This window comes from Arachis ipaensis, chromosome B04 (genome assembly GCF_000816755.2).
Source record: "Arachis ipaensis cultivar K30076 chromosome B04, Araip1.1, whole genome shotgun sequence".
Lineage (NCBI taxonomy): Eukaryota > Viridiplantae > Streptophyta > Magnoliopsida > Fabales > Fabaceae > Arachis > Arachis ipaensis.
This window is the reverse complement of record NC_029788.2, coordinates 15,812,028-15,818,086: the sequence shown is the minus strand read 5'-3', so window position 1 is coordinate 15,818,086 and position 6,059 is coordinate 15,812,028. Positions and strand designations below refer to the sequence as shown.

At 36.8% G+C, this 6,059-nt stretch overlaps 1 long non-coding RNA gene and 1 pseudogene across 1 annotated transcript; one reads left to right on the top strand and one right to left on the bottom strand.

The window, feature by feature from the left end:
• On the top strand, window positions 576–1,951 carry LOC107637626. The gene is made up of 3 exons (XR_001619429.2): window positions 576–614; window positions 699–792; window positions 1,162–1,951. It is a non-coding gene; the product is annotated as an uncharacterized LOC107637626 (long non-coding RNA).
• Window positions 3,428–5,850, bottom strand: LOC107637625 (annotated as a pseudogene).

Here is a 6,059-nt window from a genome sequence, read left to right as displayed (position 1 = left end):
AATCGAGTTCAGACGAAGGAGAGAGACCAAACACGAGCACGCGACGCGGAGGTTCCGGCTAGAGGCGCGGCAGCCACGATAGCAAGCATACAGTGGCGGTGAACCGACGCGAGCTGCGATGATGGAACACGAACGCACACGAATGATTGAAGTGAATTTCCTTCTAGAATAATGTGAGGGGTGGTCGTGCAAACTCAAATCGGCGGCGAGACGGTGCTGACGCCGGTGGAGCCTCCATGAATTTGGGAAAGAAGCTCGGCTAGGTTTTAGTTTCGATGGGAGAGGGGCTCTGCTAGGGTTTGGGTTTCTGGTCAAATGAGGAGTAAAAATCTGAAAACAAGGGTTGGAGTGAAATTAACAAGGATATTTTGGTCTTTTCACTTTATTATACACATTCCATTCCCATTGGAATTAAAGATAACCAGGGGGGAGATAGGAATGAAATGGGTTGGATTTTGATTCCAGGGAATAAAACATACCCAGAAATAATTTTTTAAATCTTGAACGAAACATGGGAATAAGATATTCCCATCTCAAAATTCATGGGAATATACTTGTATAATTCAATTCAATTTAATCCAATCTACACTTCCATGGTTCCAGCTGAATTGCAGGTACATAACACATAATTGATTATAAACATGTCAATGCAATTATGTCTTTCATTCACACTACTAACCTATCATGAAATAATGCAGATGCTACAGAAACCTCGAGTAACAGAGGTACATGTTCGAATGGACTGTCAAGGATGCGTGCAGAAGATCAAGAAAGCACTCTCCGGCATCAATGGTAAGAACACTTGCATGCATGCCAGATGTATGATTTATTTCCCCAACCAACAAAACTATTGTATATGATAAAGCAACAATGCTACTATTATTAACCATTCATTTAATCCGATCACAGCAGGTTGGCAATCCAACAGGGCCAATCCTATCCGTCCAACCGGCACTCTTAATATATAATATGCATGGTCATAAAAATATATATTTACATATGATGAACGAGTGGAGATTTAAATCCAAATTCTTCTCTTTTGATAAGAACACAGATTGAGGGGTTTAAACTCATGGTAGAATTACAGTGGAGCTTAAATCTTACCCTACCTTACCCTATCCCACCCCTAATTTGATAGATAAAGCTTTCATGTTCATGCAGGTATATATGATCTATATATTGATTACCCCCAACAGAAGATAACAATCATAGGTTGAGCAGATCCAGAAAAGATTCTCAAGGCAATCAAGAAGACAAGGAAAATTGCCACCATTTCCAATATAGATCTTCCAACCGATGAGCCGCAACCACCACCACAAGAAGAAGCAGAACCAACACAATAACCAGAACCTGAAGCAAATTCACCTGAACCAGCACAAGAAGAAGCATCACACCACTACCAGAGGAACCCCTGAAAGGCGAACCACCAACCAAGATAACATCACCAAGACCTCCAGAGAATAATAATAAATGTCATTGCCAGAATCCACCACCTAGCACCCCAGAAACTAGAGATGTTGGAGAGGTTCATGTGATGCACCAACATCACCCATATAACTATGTGAACAGATATGATTTTGGCCATAACTATGTAGGATATTTGGATAGATTTCAATACCAGAATAGGAATATGCCAATGTTTCTAGGAGAGCCACCCCAACATGTTCATGTGACACATAGCTACAATGCTTATAGGCCATCACCTTATGTCACTGAATATGAGTATGTTAGGTTACCACCAAGGTACACACATTATAATAAGATGGAATACTACACGACTAGAGACTACAATCACTCCTACTACAATGGCAATGGAAATGGAAACATCACATCCATGTTCAGTGATGAGAACCCAAATTCATGTAGGATAGTGTAGGAGAAGAACATTAAGGTTGTTCTTGGTAAGTGTTTCAACTTTCAAGACAAAAATAATATTGACTTGAGACGATGCCATCAAGTTTTTCATGGCAATTCGATAAAACAACAAAATTTGAGCTCAGAAAAACAAAAATATGGGATAAAGTATGTTTTTTTTGTCTCATATTTGTATTTTTTTTCCAGAAAGACCTATAACATTTAATTTCATTCAATTTTGTCTCTAACATTTTTAATGTATCAAAATTGTCCCTGAATATTAACTTCATCTAAAATATTAGGGATAAAATTGAAAACATCCAGGAATAGTTTTGACACAAATAAAAAACGTTAGGGACCAAGTTGAATGATCTGAAAACCTTAGGAACAAAATTGAATGAAATTAAATGTCAGAGATAATTTTAAAGAAAATCATAAACGTTAAGGACAAAAAGTATACTTTACCAAAAAATAATGTATTTTTGGTTTTGCAAGTGAGGGATGAAAACAAGAATCAGATTCTCATCTTTTGGGTGTGCCAGAAGAACTGATTCTAGATTCCTTTCCCCAGAGAAAATAATGCATGCTACCTTATTTTTCATAAAACAAAACGTAAGCATATAATCACAAAGATATTATTGATGACTTGCAGTACTATTTCCATAGTCCCATGGTTTTCCTTATTTGAAAACTTTATCTTTGCAAATTCTAGAAATGAGAACATGCTCAACAAGTAGAATACTAGATTCCTAGTGAATTCTAAGTCTAGAATGATGATGATTGCTATCCCTACTGAATCCATTCAGTTAATATATTGCATCATTCTGGTTCTATGGGTAAGCATAATCATGCTTGTGATGCCGTAAAATGCATCAAATAGAAAAGGACCGTACTAAAATCTCCAGATAAAAATGATTATAGTTCAATGAAATAAATTTCTGCACTGTTTCTTACCCTTTAATTTCTGCATGCACTTATTATAATATTTATTCTGTGTATATTTTACTTTTTATATCTGATTCTATGTATGCAAGCTACAATTCACATCCATAAGATGTTCAAAACACTTGAGAAACCACAGAATGGAACCTGTGTGAAACAATTAAGTGCAAAAATTAAACCTTTGAGCTTGTGATCTTTTAGTAGAAGACAAATTGATTGCGCCACACAAATTAACATAAATTTCAATGTGAAAAAAAAATAACAAAGAAAGAAATAATCAAAGAACATTTTTAAAAAGGAAATTGTGATTAAAAATTAGGAGAATAGCATCTTTTGATCAAGCTATTAGAACACAGAATTATGGCTCAAAATATATTTTCTTTAATCGAAGTATCATCCAAATCCACCTCATGCTTTACACGAAAAAACAAAACTATTAGATTTTAAGTTCTCCTGTGATGACATTACCAAAATTTTCTTACACATGAATGAACAAATGAAACTGTACAAATAATGTGTTTTCGCACAACATGCAAGAATGTAAATCTAAAGGATGAACAAATGAATGATTGGACTGTCTTATTTTCAAAGAATATTGAACCAAAATCTTAGAAGGTGGATGACCGTACACTTTTTTCATCGACATCAATCAAACAAGATACCCAAGAAGATTGAATCTTCTGGTGAAGTAAAAGAGAATCACAATGCTGAGGCTTTTCTTCCACTGGTACTCAGTAAGTAGAAACACGACAAGGAAGAGTTTGTAGGGTTCCGAAGTTCTGGACCAGGTTCAGGATTGACAAAATTCGAAGATCCTAAGACATTTGAACATTCCCAGGCACTTGAAATAGAGTTTATAGACAAGGTTATGTTGGAAAGGCATATGTTGGTGAAAGGGGATTCTTCTATTCCAGCAAAGCTTCCGGCAACAGTGATGTTTCTGCCAATAACACCCTTCAAGGTGATAAAATCCAAAACATAGACATTGTCCATTTGTATGTCAGATATAACAATTTCTTTCATGTAACCACCTCTACCTCTGGTTGTTCTGAACTGGACGCCTTTATCCGAGTCGAGAACATGAGAATGTTCCATGAAAACATTCGAAAGACCACCAGACATTTCACTACCAAATGCAAGAGTAGAGCCAGAAAATGCACTCAAAGTCACCCTTCTAATGTGTACATTCTCTGTTGGTCTACCATAGGCAACACCATACTCATCCCAACCACTTTTAAGAGAAATTGCATCATGTCCCATAGCAACAATGCAATCTTCTATACAAACATTATTAGAAGAATCTGAAGAATGAAGTACACAAACATTACCCAAGTGATATTATAGGCCAAAGTGAAGTCCATAATATGTTACATTACATACCAGGAACTATACCAACAGTAAAAGGTGATTCTGCAAGAGCAGAAATTGATACATTTTGAATATGTACATAGCTGCATCAAATTAAACATAACTAAATCAGTTAAGAGCTCTATTTAATTAGAAAACTGAGCATTGTTTCAATAAAAGCACATACCTGCAATAAACATGGTATATTGCGTATGCCGGGGGTTCAAGATTGTGAGATTTGAAACTACCACATAATCAGATTCGACAAGTTCAATCAGATGAGGACGGATATGATTTAGTGTATGCAAGGTAAACCACTCCCACCAAACAGATCCCATGCCGTTGATGGTTCCATTGTTACCTGAAGAAGCACATCAAAATATATAACATCAGAGTTCATTGTAGAAACAAAACAATGACAAAAAAGAATGAAACTTGGGACCAAAAAACTAGAAACCTGTTATGACCACATCATGTAACTAGTATCCATTGATCAAGCTCTGGTATCATCCCCCGGGAACTTCGAGCCCTTGGCCATAAGAAGGTAAGGGCTTTACAACATCCCAATGAGTTGGATCCTGAACAAAAAATCAAGAACATGCTAAAAACACCAAAGCCTAAGTAAAAGTGTGAAACACACTTGAATCTTGATTAATTAACCATTGTACTAGAACATGTGATCCATCAATACCTGAGATCCAATAATAGTAGCACCTTTTTCCAAAAAAAAGGTAAGGTGGCTAGTGAGGTTGAAGCTTCCTGTGAGCCATTTTCTGGGCGGCACATAGAGCTGAGTGCCGCCCTTATCAGCGAATTACTTGAGATAGAAGACAACATTTTGGAAAGGGATTGTGTTGAGTGTTTTGCCATCTCCAACAGCACCAAACTCAAGAATTGAGACACTATGTAGTCTAGGATCAAGTGTTGGATTCAAACTACATTGTCCACCATATCCATCAACAATTATCACGGCATTGCTCCATGCCAGAAGCAAGAGCAATGCCACCTGAAAAAGATAATAGTAAAAAGATGGAAAATACAACCCACTGATTCTCACAAGATTTCCTGCAAATGCCAATGATTAATCCAAAGTTAAGGTACAATGCTCAAATATAGTAGAAACAATAAAGCACAATGCTCATCTGAATTCCGAATGCATGATGCTAACACTACACACTAATGAATTGCTAACAGTTTATACAGTTTATACTTGATAATGACACAAAAAAAAGCTAGTTTATCATATCAGAAAGGAATGGGAGTTGATTTGATTTGATTTGATTGAAGCAATACAATTGGTGGCAATTACCATTGCCATGTGCCTATGAAAGGGAATAATACAAAGACCAAACCAAAACAGAGTCACATACATAATAAGAACATAGACACCCTTTGGCTTAAACATCAAAAAAATCAAACAAAATTGTAACTTGAGAAGGCCTTGTGAGTTATAATCAAGACCCAGAATCCAAAATTTAATTACGGGCAGAAATAAGAAGGGAGAGGAATGAAGAATCAAAAGAAACATACTTACAAGCATCTTCTATGAGTCAAAGGTGTGGCAAAAGGGTTAGAGACCAAAGGGGAGACAGGAACCGGTACGCACTAGTGTCAAAGCAACTACTAGTGACTAAACAACTTACACAAAAGAAAAACGCAAAAGAGGCAGAGAAAGAGAAAGAAAAAGTAAAAAGAGGAGGAAGAAGAATGAAAGTGTTAGATATGTTACAAGAAGAGTGTGGATTGAGTGCCATGGTGTTCCGTTACACGTATGGACGGAGGATACGTTTCGTGCAATTGGTGCGCAATGGGGTGAGGTGGTAGTATGTGATAATGGCATTGCCGTGGGCACGTCTTTCAGGGTAGGTCGCATGCTGATTGATACATGGCGGTTTAGAACTATTTCGGAAAGTCTC